Source organism: Vombatus ursinus, unplaced genomic scaffold, assembly GCF_900497805.2.
Source record: "Vombatus ursinus unplaced genomic scaffold, bare-nosed wombat genome assembly UNPS02014798.1, whole genome shotgun sequence".
NCBI lineage: Eukaryota > Metazoa > Chordata > Mammalia > Diprotodontia > Vombatidae > Vombatus > Vombatus ursinus.
Genome location: NW_020954576.1, coordinates 42,763,329 through 42,779,939, shown reverse-complemented (window position 1 = coordinate 42,779,939; position 16,611 = coordinate 42,763,329). Strand labels below are relative to the sequence as shown.

The 16,611-nt window shown below is 39.6% G+C and overlaps 1 long non-coding RNA gene across 1 annotated transcript in view; it reads right to left on the bottom strand.

The window, feature by feature from the left end:
- Window positions 1–247: 247 nt before the first annotated feature.
- LOC114049567 overlaps window positions 248–16,611 on the bottom strand; it is a 33,586-nt gene continuing 17,222 nt past the window's right edge. Inside the window, exons 2-3 of the long non-coding RNA XR_003569876.1 lie at window positions 1,059–1,210; window positions 248–541 (exon numbers count right to left, since the gene is read on the bottom strand). This is a non-coding gene — a long non-coding RNA (uncharacterized LOC114049567). The remainder of the gene's footprint in view (window positions 542–1,058; window positions 1,211–16,611) is intronic.

The following is a 16,611-nucleotide window of genomic DNA, read 5'->3' as shown; positions in this document are numbered from 1 at the left end:
AAAGCCAGTAAGTATATTTTGTTATTCAGTTATTTTTCAATTGTGTCTGACTTTTTGTGACCTTATTGGGGGTTTTCTTGGCAAAGATACTGAAGTGGTTTGCCATTTCCTTCTCCAACTCATTTTACAAACGAGGAAACTAATGCAAATAGGGTTAAGTGACTTGCACAGCGTCATGCAGCCTGCAGGTGTCTGAGGGTGGATTTGAACTCAGGAAGACTCATCTTCCTGACTCTAAGCCCAGTACTCTGCCTAGTAAGTATATACTTCTGCTCTAAAGCCATGTAAGTTAATTTGGCTGGGAATGTTTTATCAAGTTTGTTTGTTTTTTTATGGAACTTAGATGCAATTATCTTCCTTATGGTCATCTTCACAAATATTGATTACAAGCACTGCAATATGAGATGGCCACATGTTCCATGAAATGGTTTTTCTTGTTCTCTTTGGTTGCTGTCACCTCTCTTAGTGATGTTCCCAGGGGAACCTGTGGAATCATTCTTCTGTTTAGCTGCAACTTCTTTATGTCTTCTGATTTTATTTCCTGCAAGAATATCAATTTTGATATAATTCAATTCCTCTCACTCATTGGTTACTAGAAAAAGAATCTCACATTTAGAGTACCAAGAGTTAAATTAGGATTTATAAATGTCTAAAGTAGATTGTGTTCTTACCACCATTCCCACCACTCCCTCCCCTACTTCTGTCACTGAAGACTCAGAAGGGGAGCTAGGAAGACTTAAGCTTCATTTTGTATTCTTCTTTGTTTTATGGGTTTCAGTGGCCAAAGAATTCATTACCACCTGACCAGCCTACTGATGATGAGACTTTTTATGCATAGCTAGGAGGGTTCTCAGAAAGCACATCTGGTTTGGTGCCAAGAATGAACCCAAAGCTTTTTCAAGATAGAAGAACCTATCAGAGCACACTGTCCTCTGGATTAGTCTTCAAAAGTCCAGGCTCACCTCAACATTATAGTGAGGCATCAGAATCAGAGTTTGGGGAAAACTTTCATGATATCATCTAAAAAATCAAGTGAAATAACACCCATCACTACTTACTAAGAGGCCTCCTTTCTCATCTTTACAGAATCTTTGTAGGAATGGCCTCTATATGTCTTGAGGTGTTCTTGATGAAACCATGAGAAAGGGTTAGGCAGGCTTTCAAAAACTCTCTTCTACAGCAGATCACACCTTTACAGTTACATAATTTCCTGAAAGAGACAGAGAATCCAAGATGCTGTTTATTTGTTGATTACACAAAAACATTAGATTTGATAATGCTAAATGTCATCTTGTCCTTCTCCAGCAAGAAGTCCCTTGTGCACATATAAAGCTAATACAAGATTCCTTGATAAATGCAAAGGTCGAGAGAACTCTGTTCAGTGATCCTTTGATAATTAAAGTCAAGTAATTCATAAAACAGGGAGATGTAGGTAGGCTTGCTGGAAGTTATTTACCACTATCAGGGAGTATGTCCTAAGCAATGTTCAGATCAATTGGGTCTTCCTGACTCTGACTCTAGAACCCTATCCACTGTGCCACTTAGAGGTGAATTATTGGGAAGAGATAAAGGAGAAAGAAAAGAGAAGGAAAGACATTTAGAGTTCATTTTCCATTGGAGCCCTGCATAAAACTAGTTCTATAAGTATTTCTACAAGTCTCAAGGACATAGCGCTTACTCTAGAGTGTTATAACCAGAAGAGACCTTCCTAGCACCTCATCTAGTGACCTCATTGTACAGAATAGAATCCTTAAAGTGAGAGATTAAGACTTGTCCAAAGTGACACAACCAGTTGGTGTCCCAAGCAATTGTAAAACTAATTAGCAAAGAATGTGAAAGCAAAGGGAAGAGGAAAATAAAGCATGTTGTAAAGCAAGAAAATAAATGATTCCCAACTATAGGAATATTGCAGTGGGGTCTCCAATCGAATTGACATCTTTGGATTCTTTTCCCTTCTACAAAATGCCTACCAAGTTGCTCTAGATGCAATTTTGAGCACGCCAAATTCATATACAAATTCTTGCAAGAATAGATAAATAATTGGGTAATATAGCTCTAATCTGAAGGAGACAGTACAGATGAGCCTGCTGCTATTAGGTACATAGCGTGATGAGTCATTTAGGATTAATGATTTTTAGATATTGCTTTACAAAACCCAAAGGGGTCATCACCCACATTAAGATAAGCCAGACGTGAAGCTCCAATATGAAGCAATAAGATGCATCCACTGAGATCCTATAATAAATCATGGGGGTATTAGAGAAACAATTTAGAATTGCAGTAACCCTCTAATAGGATTATGTGCAATGTGCAAAGTTTACAGTGGTTTGTTTCATGCTTAATTAGAAGCCTTGCATCTCATCCTATTAATAATAGAAAGCCAGCTCTCAAAGTACATGTTATCACTAGTACGTGCATATTTAAAGCTTAGTAACAGCCATATCTTAGAATGCCTGCTTAAAATCAGTGTTGGGATTAACAGTTTCAGGGCAGTGGGTTAAGGACTATATTTGTTACAGCTTTGACATTCTGCTACTTAAATAAGTATTCCATTTATGAATGTGACTCAAATGAATAAATGGGAGAAGGTGTGTTTGGTTCATTGTGCCTGAAAGTCTTGTGTATTAGATTCCTCACAACAATCAGTCTCTCTTCCTTAGACACTAACACCCCAGGAGACTAAGGGTGACGTTGAAACTTTTCTGCAGCATGCTTCACCCAGGTTGTATCAGGAGCAGATATGGCAACTGAAAGAGCTCCAACGTTGGATCCCAAGCCCCTGGGCACAGACACTAAGGTCAACTCTAGCAACTTTCCCAAAAGTGAGTTTTATCCCTAGGGATTCCTGGATTCACACCCAGGAGTGCTTCAGCAACCAAGGGACCATGAGTGAAACTATGTGTCCTGAATTAATAGTGAATCGTTCTATGGTTTATGTTAATAGTTAATAGTTTATGGTTTAGATAAGATTTTCAGGCCCATACCCATAACCACATTGAAATCAATGAGTGGCTAATGGGCTTCACTGGGCCTTAATAATAACAACCAGCATTTCTATAGGGTTTTAAGGTTTGCAAATAGAAACTCATTTGATCCTATTGACCACCCTAAGAGATAAGTGCTCTTATTATCCCCATTTTACAGATGAGGAAACTGAGGCAGGAAGAGGTTAAGTGACTTGCTGGGGTCACACACAGCAGAATGCTACACCTGGAGAGAGGAAAATTTGGGTTCAAATCTTTCCTCTAACATTTCCTAGCTATATGATCATAGGCAAGTCACTTAACCTCTCAGACTCAAATTTCTCACCTATAAAATGGGGTAACATATTTGTACTGTCTACCTTGCAGGATTGTTGTGAAGAAAATGTTTTGTAAACCTTTAAGTTTCATCTAAAGTCTGTCTAAATGCTATCATCCTAAATGGACTCATCATTACTTTGTTTTAAAATTAGAATTAGGAAAGAAGCAAAGAAAAGCTGGATAGCTCTCAACACAACACATAGTATTTAATACATAGGCTTTCTTGAGATGGAAATTTATTGCTCTATATTTTGAATCCTCTCTTGTCTGCTGTACACATGACATTTTTTTAAAATTTTCTTACTTTGTATTTAAGTTTTAATATTTAAGTTTATAATATGTTTCTTTTTCTTTTCTTATTGTGTATTTAAGTTTTAGAAAAAAATTTAAAAATGAAAAAAATAAAATTAGAATTAAGCATGTGTTGACTCTTTGTCAACCGAAGGAACTTCAAGGAAGTTGTGAGGTTAAGAGCAGGAAGAAGAGGAATACAAGGTGGAAAGTGGAAGAAGCATTGGGTGTTCTCTCTGTTTTAAGCCTTAGGCTTCCTACTAGGTCTGTCAAAGTAATATCAGGTACTAGAAATCAAGAATACAGGAAAGGGTCAGCCAGCACCAAACTGACCTAGTGAAGGTTTCTCCGGGCTTCTGGCTTCCCTCTCTGACCCAACTGTTGCATTGGTCAGTCAGTCAATATCTATTAAGCCCCTTCTATGTTCAGCCCTGAACCTTGAGTTTTCCAGGGATTTCAGCTCTTCTCAAAGCCAGTCCTCATAACCTTGTCCTTAGCCCCAAGACTACCTCATTTACTAATTTCTAAACTTTCCTTGTTGAATAGCAACTTGAGATACCAAACCCCCTTAACATTCCTGGTTCCTGAGACTGGTTATTCCCTAGGTCCAGAGGAATACCATATTCAATGCTTTATTATCTTTTCCTTTCTTCAGGTTGTCCCATCTGTCCCCAAGAACTCAGGTAGAATCCTAACCCTCATAACCTCCTTCTTTGTATATACCAAGAACTCCTGCACCAGGGAAAAACATTTCTAGAGGAAATGTATTCACAGGAGGAAAGAATATATACAAAGATAAAAAAGGATATATACAAATTCAGAAATAATACACTTAGGTAAGATAATTACGAGTATATATAACACAGAGCTATCCAATCCCAGAATATGGAACTAAAATTTCTAAATTATTCTTTCTAGGATGTATAGGGATTTTGGTTGTTGGTGGCAAGTAAGGCAAAAGTATAAGTATTCTCAACCTGAACTTGGTTTGTTTGTTTTTTAAACATACGTTTTGGTAACTATTTCAATACAATTGACTTCCTATGTATTTTATGCATTTCATAACATTATTCTGAGAATGGGTCCATAGACCTCACCATACTGCCCTTCTGACCTAAGCATTTTTAGGTCTGTCTTTTGAATTCCTTTCTCTTGATGCTTCTTGGTTTGAACACTTCTCTGAGTTATGATCTGAAATTCCTGTTAACTCCTTTTAGGTTTCTTCTAGCTCTAAGTACATGGTCATATTATACATGCTCCTATCTCCATGGATCACTAATTTGAGTGCCCTTCAAATCATCCCCCAGACTTCACTCAACAAAAGCCACAAGGGATCTTGGTAGCGCTTGGGTGAGGTAGTTCCTTTTACATACTCCCATTCCCCCATGGACTCGTGATACTTTCTAGGATTAGAACCTCATGCCACAATGTCTGACTGTATAGATACCCAAAGAAAATGAGCATTTCCTACCCTAGAACACCTCCGTGGCAATTTGCAGTTCACCCACCAAGGCATGCTGAAAAAAGTTATTCTTTCATTCTATAATGCTAGACTCATGTTAAGTTCATCAGAAAGCTTCCTGAATGTCTTTGGGCTCTGAGAACTCTGCTAATTAAATATTGCCATTTCCTTCATCTAAAGAGGGTAACAAAAACTCATGTACAAGTTTACCCTATCACCTAAGAAATGCAGGGCATCTCAACAGTCTTAGTGCACTTTTGGGCTCTAAAAGCTTAAGACAGCAGAGACTAAGCTTTAATAGCTTATAACTGCCCTAAGGTTTTTGGAATATCCTATAAGACACATAGCACTCTAAAAGTGTCTAAATTCAAAGCCAGTTGGTCATATGCCTCACAGGCTTGTGGTTCTATATTCAGTAAAACCTTACTAAATTAAACAAAGTAGGGGAAAGACGTGAATTAGAGAGAAAATTAATTATAAAAATTATGAAGAAATGCATTTTTAAAAATACTTTGACTCCTACATAGGGAAGGGGAAGAGAACAAGCATTTATTGAGGACCTTTCTCTGTGCTAGGCACTGTGCTAAGAGCTTTTCAAATATCTGATTTGATCCTCACAACAATTGGCCATAGGCAAACCCAGTGGGGTAAATTTTTACCAAGGAGAAATCTTTGGACCTGTTTTAAGGAGCAGGATGGAATTGTGTGCATTGATTATTTTAGTTGTTTGTGTTTAAGTTATCTAAAGGCAGCTAGGTGGATAGAGCACCAGGCCTGGAGTCAGGAAGGCCTGAGTTCAAATCCAGACTCAGACACTTACTAGCTATGTGACCCTGAGTGAGTCACTTAACCCTTTTTGCCTCGGTTTCCTAATCTGTCAAGTGAGCCTGAGAAGGAAATGGCAAACCACTGTAGTATCTCTGCCAAGAAAACCCCAAATGGGGTCACGGAGAGTAGGATGCAAGTGAACAACGTTAATGATTTAAACTATTCTGTGGCAGCAGCGACAGGGCAGTGATAATTCTTCTTCCCTCCCAGTTCTCCCCAACCCACCCCAGCCCCCAACCACTGAGAAGAAGAAGACAGCAATGGAGGGCGAAAAGGCAAGACTGGCAGCCACAGCCAAACGGTGTCAAAGGCAGGCTGCCTCCTCTTTGTGGAACAAAAGGTGAACTCATCACGTGCGATGGTCCTTTAACAACTGAACAGAGATTTAAAAAAAGGTTTTACTTTCTCCCTTTTTCTCCTCTCCTTTTCAGCCTGAAAGCATGGATTTTTAAATCAAGAGTTTTCTATACTTCTTCAGTTATTTGTTGTTTTCCGTAGTACTTTAAAGCCAGCTATGTCTAGATAAAGATAAGATCATCCTTAATGACTTTTGAGTTGGGTATCTCTCTAATTGCCTACAGAGAGTGCAAACGGGCAAGGGGCTGTCTGTGGATAGCTTAAAAAGTATAAATAGGTTAGGAGACTAACCCTGTCCTAGTGATCAGACTTCAGTTCTGATCTGAAGGCTCTGAGCTATAATGATTCTTATTAATAACTCATATTAATAAGCTCTATAAAGGAGCAAAGGGATCCACATGGGCCTGAGGACCATTGCCTGGGGCTAAAATCATGAGCTCGTTGTTTATGATAACCAACTTGCTTTTAGCTTGGGTACCTAGACAAAAACCTTCAGCCTCTGATGTAGAGAGGAGAAAGGGTCAAGTGACAAGGTGGTGATCAAAGGCAAGGTTAGATCCCCAAACTGGCCTAGTGAGAGGAAATGGGTGCGTTCTCAGAAGAACCAGCCCAAGGCCTTTTCTTTTGAGAAAGGGCTCCGCAGGCGAGCCAGCTTTGCTCCACAGCAACACCTGCTGGTCATACTTTTCACTTTCCTAGCAAACTAACCTACCGGCTTTTTAAGACAGTAGGAAACCCAGACGTTATTCAGGTGATCATCAATTCCAAATTAGTATAATCCTAATTCATGATCTTTTACCGTAGTCATCATTTTACTCTTATGTTGGTTTCGAAACCAATTGACCACAAAGGGAGTTTTGTACAAAACACATTTCCTACACCAACCAGGAAAGGCCTGGTAGAAACTTGGTGTAGGGAGACAGAAAGGTTTTGGGACTGGTTGATAACCCAGTACAAAAGACAAGGCCTTTGTTACTGACAAATGTACAAAATTAAGGCCGGACTCTGGACGTGGAAGGAAAAGGGCAATCAGCTTGGGTTTATTCGCCTCGCTTTTGTTTTGGCTCAGCTTCATTTGTATGTTAATTAAGGAGGATCTTGGGAATAGAGTGACTTCTTAGCCCTAACCTCCACAATGCTTCTGTGGGATATTTTTTTTCAGTCTCTGAAATGAGTTTATGGGGCACAGTATCCCCATCAGGAATCAAAAAGAAGTTATAAGAAATTTCTAACCCAATGTCTAATAGTCGTCTATGAACGTGAACTTCGAATTGAGATGAGAAACAGTTGAAAAAGAAGACACCCTTAGCCTTGGGGTTCTCTTTCTTGCTTTCATCGCTCTTCTTATCTAGTCGGGGGCAGCTAGGTGGCACAGTGGAGAGAGTGCTGGGCCTGGAGTCAGGAAGACCTAAGTTTAAATAAGGTCCCAGATATTTACAAGCTGAGTGACCCTGGGCAAGTCACTTAACTCTGTTTGCCTCAGTTTCCTCATCCGTCAAGAGAACTGGAGAAGGAAATGGCAAACCACTCCAGTATCTTTTTCAAGAAAAACCCAAATGGGGTCACAAAAGGACTGAACAAATACTCAGCTTTGGGTTTAAACTTAGGAAAAGGCTAATATGACTTGGCACTTAGCACCACAGCAGATTCTAAAAGGAAATTTGACACACAATGTATGCAGGGTTTCCAGAAGTAAAATTCTGAGAGTATAGTTGCTAATCATCTCAAGGAAAAAAAAAAAGGAGAAGGTACCTAAAGAGACAAATGTGACCCCTGAGAGTACTTTCAGGTGAGCTCAGGCCTAAGAATGACATATTCAAAGAAGGAAAGAGAGACACAACAAGGAAGAATACAAAAGTGCCTCAGACCTGTAAGTAATATCAGGACATTTAGAACCCAAAATGAGCTGACACTTGGGGCGGGGGGAAGGAGATGGGGAAATGCTAAAGACAATTTTTAAAAAGAGGTTTAAAGTATATTTGGAATGAGAAGAAAAAGGAAAGAAAATACTTGCTGCTTCAGGTCGATGGCATCATATTATTGGACAAGAAAGGGAAATAAGTCAATTGGTGTTATACTTTTGTTTTCTTTGTCAAAGAATCTTTAGACCAAAAAGGATAGAACAAAGGTTAAGAGGCATTCAAAACCAAAGTGAGGACACAGTAAAAATAATTTTTTAAACATAACATCTAGGAGTTTATAATGAATGAGTTCAAGTTTCCAGACCCACATAAATTACATCCTTGGACTCTTAAAGAGAGAGAGAGAGAGAGTCTATAAATCTGATTGTTCAAACATTGTTGATAATCTCTGGGAAACTGTGAAGAATGGGAGAAGTACTAGAAAATAGAAGGTTGACAGATGCCCCAATTTTTTAAAAAGGGAGGAAGGTAGACTCTGTATAAGCAAAGACCATTGTTCCTTTCCCTTCCCTCCCCCCCCCCAAAAAAAATCTAGAATGGATTATTAAGTGGAATTAAAAGGGAAGGAGTGATTATGAAGATGCAGTTCATCTGTAACACATGACACCAAAGAAACCACATTTCCTTTTCAGATAGGGTTGTTAAATGAGTAAATCAGACGGATGCTATATATGGTACTGCATCCTAATTTAATTTTGTTTATCTTTGAGGAAAAGATGGGGAAAATGTGGTCTAGATAATAGGATGGTTAGATTTATAGATGTTTGAATGATTAATGCATTTGCATATTGGTGTCATTCTGAAAGGTGATCTCTAGTATCTGACTGTCCTTGATCCTTTCCGGTATCACTTTAAATGGTGACCTGAACAGAGGCATAGATGGTGTTTGTTGATGATGCAAATCTGGGAGGAATTTGCTAAATAGTGGATGACAGAATCATGATCCAAAAAGATTTTGACAGGCCAGAATCATGGGCCAAACCCAACAAGATGAAATTAAATATGGATGAATGTTAGATCTAGTACTTATGTTCAAAGGATCAGCTATACAAGAACAGGATGGAAGAAGTTTGATTAGAAAGCTATTCATATAAAAAAAAAAGACAGTGATTTTGGTTAACTGTAAACTCAGTACAAGCCAACACTTTGATGTGGCTGACAAAAATGCCAATGTGATTTTAGACTTCATTAAGAGAAGAATAGGGTCCAGACCCAGTTCCGTTCTACTCAGAACTGATCAAACCACGTCTGGAGTATCATATTTAATTCTGGGTGCCACATGTTTAGAGCAATGGGAACAAACTGAAATCTGAAACCTTATTATGTGAGGAACAATTAAAAGACAGGAAGATATTTATCCTAGAGAATAGATGATTTGGGGAGTCATGATCACCATCTCTAAACATGTAAAGATGTTTAAAAGGGATTAGATTCATTATTCTGTGAAGTTTACAGGGCATAACTAGGGATGAATGAGCAGAATTGGAAGCCTTCAAGGAAAGCTGGATGGGCATTTATTGGGTGTGTTGTATGGAGGGTTTATTTTTCCAGTTTTCATTGGACTTTTCATCCCTGAAATTCTGTGAAGTTATAGGGAGGCAGGTTTTAGCCTGACACAGAGCCTTCCAACAAACTGCTAGAAAATGACATGTATGGTAGGAAAGTAAGCAAAAGATTATATTAACTCTTCACTGTAAGTTTAGCCATAGTGACACCAGGTTAAAAGAAAGAGAGGAACCCTGTTCTGAGTCAATTAAAAGGTCAGTTGAAAGAACCTAAAGGGCTAGGTGTGGTGGCCCAGTCTTTTAATCCCTGCTACTGGGGGAGGCTGAGGCAAGTGGGTGCCTTGAGTGTGGAAGTTCTGAGCTGCAGTGGGCTAAAGCTGATGGAGTCCGGCACTAACAGGTGAATCCTGGAAAGTTGGGACCACTAGTCTATCTAAGGAGGAGGAAGGAAGGTAGGAAAGAAAGAAGGAACGATTGAAGGAAGGGAAAGAAAGGGGAAGGGAGGGAGGGAGAGAGGGAGAGAGGGAAGAAGGAAAGGGAATAAGCATTTATATTGCACCTGTTATGTGCCAGGCACTGGCCTAACTGCTTTTTACAAATATCTCATTTGATCCTCACAACAACCCTGAGAGGAAAGTATTATTATTATTATTATCATCATCCCCATTTTACAAATGAAGAAACTGAGGCATACAGTGGTTAAGTGACATACCCAGGGTCATACAGCTAATCAGTGTCTGAAGCCAAATTTGAACTTCGATCTTTCTGACTCCAGGCCCAGCACGCTATCCACTGTACCACCTAGCTATGCCCTTTAGCCACCTAAAATATTACAGAGGAGGTCAGCTTAAAAAGGATAGGATATTCTCAAGACTGAAATTCTGATTTCATAGAAAGGAATAATTCTAATTAGTAAGAGGAAAGATGGAGGAGTTATTTCAAGAGACTGATATAGTTATCCTCACCATGACCTCCAATTACTCCTTCTTCTCCCAGTCCATCACCTCTACTTTGCCTTCACTTTCCTTTTTTTGCAATCTTGATATTATAGTTAACTGGTTCAGGTTTACACTGTCATTCTGCTCTTGGAATCCTTGCCCTCTTGTGCTGTCACTGTTCATGCTTTTCCCCATATGAAACCTACTACCTGCCTTATCTGCTCCTTATCTGTACTGTTCAATACCATTGGATAAAGTCAAATAAGCATGCTGAATGGCTCCATGACAAATTTCTGTTATCTATGTAGCACCACCATCAGGCTACTCCACCATCTTGCGCTCACATTTGGAGACTGGGTCAGCATAGGGTAGCTGCTACCTTGAGTTCTAGGGATAATCCTGTAGATGGCTACTCCTCACACTGAAACTCCTGAGCCCCCAGCAGTCTGCATCCCAATAACAATGATTCAGTAGGCTTTAATAGCTTTTAGAAAAGGCATATGCCAAAAGGGCATAGCACGAACAAGATTTAAAAAAAAAAAAAAAACACCCATACAGGGGCAGCTAGATGGTGCAGTGGATAAGAGCACTGGCTCTGAAGTCAGGAGGTCCTGAGTTCAAATCCGACCTCAGACCAAACACTTGATACTTACTAGCTGTATGACCCTGGGCAAGTCACTTAACCCCAACTGCCTTAAAAAAAACCAAACCACCCATATAACCTAGGGTGCACTCTCCTATAAATATACACTGTGTGTTTAAGGAAGGTTGACACACTTGCAGGCATACACATAAGGAGCAAATATGGCCAAAGCAACTCATAAGTTCTTGTACCGTAAGGCCTTGATTTCCTTCTTTCTCCAGAGTCCTCATAAATTTCACTGCTACTCCTGGGGTCTCTGTGGGATGAGTAGCTCAGCTGCGCTTACTGCTCACAGGGCATGGCGTTTCTCCTGGATGGGTCTATCTACAGGACCCTCAGGGCTTGTGTCTCAATGCAGGTATAGATTCTACCATCTTCAGCTTCACGTTCAGCTGCAATCCTTGCCTGGGACACTATGATGTTCTTGTAGAAAAAGCAGAAGTGCTAAACTTAAAATATACAGACACCTTTCCAATTCTGCTCATTAATGGCCTTGGCTTTGAGGTTCATCATCTCCTGGGGCAGGCATCTCCAGGGAACAGAAGTACAACCTCTCATTTAGACCATACTTCCTTGTTCAGGATTAGGTCCCTTTGGTGAGAGAGCTTACCCTAATTTATGTTGACCATCCAGAACATTTCCCAGAACTTTATCTCTGCGGGCTAGGCCAAAACCAAGTGTTCCAGGCTAGGCCTGACTCATGCCAGTTCCCAGATAGTTTGTGTTCGTTACTGAAACAAAATGTGACACTCATATTTCATTCAACAGTTAGAAAAATGAGATTTACTGAACCATAGCCAGAGAAAAATATTCAACAAGGCTATTCATTGAGGATACCTCAAGTTGATTCAGCTGGGAAGACAGAGAAACGCTGGAACAGAATTAGAAGACATAGATAGATTGTTGGCTTTTCCACTGAAGGAAATATCCACACCACAAAGGTCACAGATCCAATTAAGTATTGAAGTTTTTTACATGGCAACACTAATAATCCCGACGAACTTCTGTATTTCCTTCCAGCTATGAGATTCTGTGAAATTAAGCTGACATGGAGACTACATATTATCAGACTTAGATAACTGGCACAATAGATAGAGTGCTAGAATGGGAAGTCAGGAAGACCTGAATTCACTTCTGGCCTCAGCCTCATTAGTAGCTGTGGGACCCTGGATAAGTCACTTAACCTGCCTGCCTCAGTTTCCTCATCTGAAAAGTGAAACCAATAACAGAACCTACCTCCCAGGATTGTTGTAGGGGATAAAATGAGATACTCTTTGTAAAATACTTTGCAAACCTTAAAGTTCTATATGAATGCTAACGATTATTAAGTATGATAGATACTTTGGCATATGCCTTATTGCTGCTTCCTATTTGTCAGGGAACCTGGAGTATTTGATTCACCTCTGAAATCATAATCCTTAAAGCATTACATAAATGTAAGCTATTGTAACATATCATTCCTGAATCATAAGATCATAGATTTAGAGATAAAATGGACCCAAGAGGTCATCTAATCCAGCCGTCTCATTTTATAGATGAGAAAACTGAAGTCCAGAGAAGTCAAATGACTCTCACAAGGTCACACAGGCAATAAGGTCAGAATTCAAACTCGGTTCCTCTGACTTTAAGTCCATCATTCTTTCCTGTACTACCATCCATTCTTGCAATGTACTGCATCCCTTACACTCAGAGGTTTACTAGATAACCAAGAAATAAAGCAGTAGATGTCAAATTGTCAACATATACAAACATATACCCCTCCTGTTTCTTTAAGAAAAAATTTTTAAAAAGTGAATTTTCTGTATTCTGGAGAGTTTGGAATTAAATTCTCTGTGTAAACTCCATGAGGGTAGATTTTATGCTTCTTGTTCATACCGCAGTTCTTAATGCAATTCTAGGTCCCCAGTTGACAATGGGTACTCACTTGTTAGCTCACTGAATCAGGAAAGAAACCAAAACCACAGTCTTCCCACCTTTATAATCAAATGGCTTATTGATTTCATTAGTATAGTATATTGATCTCATTGATATCTAACTATATGCAATCCCTTGTTATTTGGGAAGACTTGAAATTTATTTATAAGGAAATATGGTACCTGATTGTAAAGCTTTCTTCAGGCAGAGATTTCTAAAAGATTTATTTTTCTCTTGGAGTAAATACCATCATTTTTAATTATTCATAATGTTTCACCATAAGCTTCCTCAGAGGACAGAAGTACATAAGGCTCGTCTGTTACTATAAGAGTGTGAAGTGTGAATAGAATATATATTTTTAAACATTTCGTTGTCATTCTGGGTAAACAAAATTAAATATGATTTGCAAAGGCTGCAGTCAAAAACAACAAAGGCTTTAAAATGATACAAAAGCATTTACACTGCATGCACGCTGCAGCTCCTGGAAGATAAATGCCTAGAATTGAAATGGAAAATGGAAGGATTCCATGTTCTGAACAGCTCTATTACGTAGGTAAGAATAATACCAGTGTACCTATCAATGTGACCAGACAGTCTTTCACACAAGCATTTGATGCTCAGCAATTGTTAGCTTTTCCTGTACAAGCTCATTTGGGTGATCATCCCTCCTCTTTTGTTTAGTACTTAATAATTAGCCCAAGAAAGAATAAAATACATTTTCTCCATGACTGTAGATTCAGGGAGGAGCAGGGATGTTCAGTTAAAGTCTCATTAATGAAACAACACAGGGCAGCTTAAAGAGCTCTAGGCTGTGCCCAAACATAGCATTTCTACAAAGTATGGAGAAGTCACTTAAACTCCTAGGACTTCAGTATCTGCAATATATTAAATGTGCATAACCAGGATTGGAGAAGTAGCATGGTAGTCATGGACAAAGGGAAAGCCCTGGAGTCTGAAAGACCTGAGTTCAAATCCTGCCTCTGACATTTACTAGCTGTGTGCCTATGAGCAAATCTTTTTTTCAATTTCTCAGTTCCCTAGGCAACTTCCTGGAGACTATAAATTGCACGTGAGTTGTCTGTTTGTATCTGGTGGGGGGCATCTCCATACCAGGAGTTCTCAAAACAGATGACATCATAGTTATGCTTTCTCTCCCCTGCCCTCTCCCCCCCAAAAAAGCAAAACAAACAAACAAAAACCAAAAACCAGAACTGGAAAATTCCAGGCATTCCGTTATGCAGTACATATGGACTAGGGTAAATGAACTACTCATTCATAAATTGAGCCATTCATAAAAAAGTACTTAACCTGGCCCTAGTTCACCAGCACTACCATTGTACATTAAATCAAATCAATAAATAGCTGACATTTATATAGCTCTTTATGGATATTATTTCATTTATTCCTCATAATGTTGGAAGGTGAATAGTATTATTTTTATTTTACAAATGAGGAAGATGACAGCCTAAATGACTCATTGGTCACTGGCTTAGTAAGTAACTAAGTGTTGGATCTGAGTCTCAAAGCCAGGCCTTCTGACTCCAGTTCCTGGGCTTCTCAGTTAGGCCTGGTCTTCTACATTGCTGGGTCACCAAACCAGTTTTGTTCTGTATGTGCACAGTTGGTCATGGACTTGAGTTTCCTAATTAATGTAGGCAATATGTTGAGACAAATCACAACAGTGGGGAAGAAGGCATCTGATAGTGCCACTGTGCTGGGAGAAAGCCTTGATGGAAGGGAGGGTGCCCAGCCTGAGCAAAAATAAAAATCTGGTCACTATAGTCACCCTTTTGGGGTGACTGAACACAGTTATAGAGGAGGTCATTGGTTATAACTGCTACTGCTCAAAGCTGTGTGTTTGTGTGTGTGTGTGTGTGTGTGAGAGAGAGAGAGAGAGAGAGAGAGAGAGAGAGAGAGAGAGAGAGAGAGAATGAAAGAAAGCTGCTTCCCTATCCCTCTTTACTGGAAATTATTATTACTGAAAGGAATCATTCCTAGAATTCAGAACTGGAAGGGACCTTCAGCATTTAGTTCAAACCCCTTTTTTTTACAGAGAAGGAAATCAAGGGCCAGAGAGGAAAGGTGATTTTTCCAAAGTCACAGCGGCAGCCAGTTGCAAAGCTGGGAGTAGAACCCAGAGGTTCTGAATGGTAGCAATATCCAGGTAGCTGCCCATGTCATGGCAGGTGTCTCGAACACCTCTTGGCAACCACTGTTTTTCTAGTGTCCTGATACTTTCTTTAACCAAGGAATGCATTCATGAAACTTCATAATCAGAGGAAGAAATAATATAAGCAGAATAGGAATATATTACAGAAATTAAATAAGTCTGTAGGCAGGTGGAGAAGAGTTAGTATGACAAACTATTAAATACCCACTAAAACCAGTTGTCAAATATGCCAAAATACGCCTTAAGATGTGTATTTGTAAGGCTTGGGGCAGAGGTAGGAAACGGCAAGGTTTGGGTGAAGGATAATGGAGGTAAAGGAGAGAGATCAATCTTAGGCAACAAAGTAGGGGGGGTAGAGGAAAAGGGAAAGGGAATCTCTGGTAGACAGACTGAGCTGGGGCAAAAGGAGCTCAAAGCCTTGGAAGAACACAACGAGGGACAACATGGGTTCTCTCTTCCCAGGATCTCCAGGGCCTCGGGCTCCAGCAGCTTTAACCAGCTTTCCCTGAGGAAGATGCTGGATGCTGATCAAAATTGTTCTGAAAGGATGGAATCAGGCTCACTTATAGGACCTGCCAAGTTGAGCCCACTTGAGTGTTTTTGTGTCAGGGCCCTTTCTTGGCAGTCTGCTGAACCTGTGAACCTCTTCTTAGAATAATGATCTGCCTATCTTTCAGTTAGAGGCTAGAGAAAATAAAAATATAATACAGTTATCCCTTCCACATCACAACTTTCCCCATCACAGTTTTGATATATTGAGGGTCAGTATAAGAAATTAAATGGGAATTTGGGAGGAGTTTTGTGGAAGCCGAAGACAACACGCAAAGGCCAGCAGACAGCGCAGAGCCTGTGACCAAATATTTAACCCAAATTTGACAATAAGGTACTGTAAACACCCCATGAAAGAAAAAGAAAAAAAGCTCTTCTCTGGTACAAAGGGAGTGTCAAAAATTTTACATGGATTTTCCAGATTGCAGGGGTGCTGTGTACCCTTAACCTACCCACCCCCCACAACCCCCACCTCACAATATAGAAGAGATAACTATTTTTTTCTTCCCCAGTTCCCAGACCTCCTGAAATCTATCCAGGGACTCTAGCTCATTAATGTGAAGGTGCTTTTGGTTGATTAACTTGACAATAATCCATCAGTAAGGGTAAAAATGACCAGCTACCAGGTCCTTCCCTATCCTAATTGGGGAAAGTGGTGAGAAATCAGAAGAGCGTAAGGAGCCTACAAGGTGAGATTTTGTGTTTGGGGTTTTTGTTTGTTTGTTTTTTT